Here is a 1124-nt window from a genome sequence, read left to right as displayed (position 1 = left end):
CAAGGCACTGTGCAAGTTGATCACTTCACTCCGTCTTCAGGCCACAAATGGCCCATCGGGACCATCCGACCGCCGTGTCATCCTCAGTTGAGGATGCAGATAGGAGGGGCGTGTGGTCAGCACACCGCTCTCCCGGTCGTTATGATGGTTTTCTTTGACCGGAGCCGCTACTATTCGGTCGAGTAGCTCCTCAGTTGGCATCACGAGGCTGAGTGCACCCCGAAAAATGGCAACAGCGCATGGCGGCTGGATGGTCACCCATCCAAGTGCCGGCCACGCCCGACAGCGCTTAACTTCGGTGATCTCACGGGAACCGGTGTATCCACTGCGGCAAGGCCGTTGCCCGTGCAAGTTGATGGTGGCTCCATAATTATGTGGGCTGTGATTACATGGAACATACTGGGTCCTCTGGTCCAACTGAATCGATCATTGACTGAAAATGCGTATGTTGGGCTACTTGGAGACAATTTGCAGCCATTCATGGGCTTTATGTTCCCAAACAACGATGGAACTTTTATGGATGACAATGCGTCATGTCACTGAGCCCCAATTGTTCGCGAGTGGTTCGAAGAATACTTTGGACAGTTCGAGCGAATGATGTGGCCGCCCAGATCGCTCGACATGAATCCCACCGAACGTTTATGGAACATATCGAGAGTCAGTTCGTGCTCAAAATCCTGTGCCGACAACACTTTCGTAATTATGGGCAGCTATAGAGGCAGCATGTCTCTAAGTTTCTGTAGGGGACTTCCAGCAATTAGTTGAATCCTTGTCACGTCGTGTTATCGCACTACGCCGTGAAAAAGGACGTTCGATACCATATTATGAGGTATCCCATGACTTTTGTCACCTCCCCAGTGTAGAGCGAAAGATTTGTTTCCACTTCTGACACCCGTGCCCCTAGTGATGCGTTTTTCAATTACATCATGACGCCTATTACAGATCGAAACTTGGAGAGATGATCCATCCACTGATACGTTTTATTCTTCTCTCTGTCTGCTGAAACCCAGGAATACTTAAGACTAACCCTTTATTGTCATGTTACGCTGATGGGTTATAGAAATGGACTGTTCTGCGAGTTATCCCTGTTTTGTCCTTGCTTACCGAATAAGTTCACTATCGGG

The 1124-nt window shown here is 49.3% G+C and overlaps 1 pseudogene; it reads right to left on the bottom strand.

Moving 5' to 3' along the window:
- Positions 1 to 227: 227 nt before the first annotated feature.
- Positions 228 to 344, bottom strand: LOC126093607 (5S ribosomal RNA; annotated as a pseudogene).
- Between the last annotated feature and the right edge of the window lie 780 nt (positions 345 to 1124).

This window comes from Schistocerca cancellata, chromosome 7 (genome assembly GCF_023864275.1).
Source record: "Schistocerca cancellata isolate TAMUIC-IGC-003103 chromosome 7, iqSchCanc2.1, whole genome shotgun sequence".
Taxonomy (NCBI): domain Eukaryota; kingdom Metazoa; phylum Arthropoda; class Insecta; order Orthoptera; family Acrididae; genus Schistocerca; species Schistocerca cancellata.
This window is presented reverse-complemented; position numbering and strand designations above follow the sequence as displayed.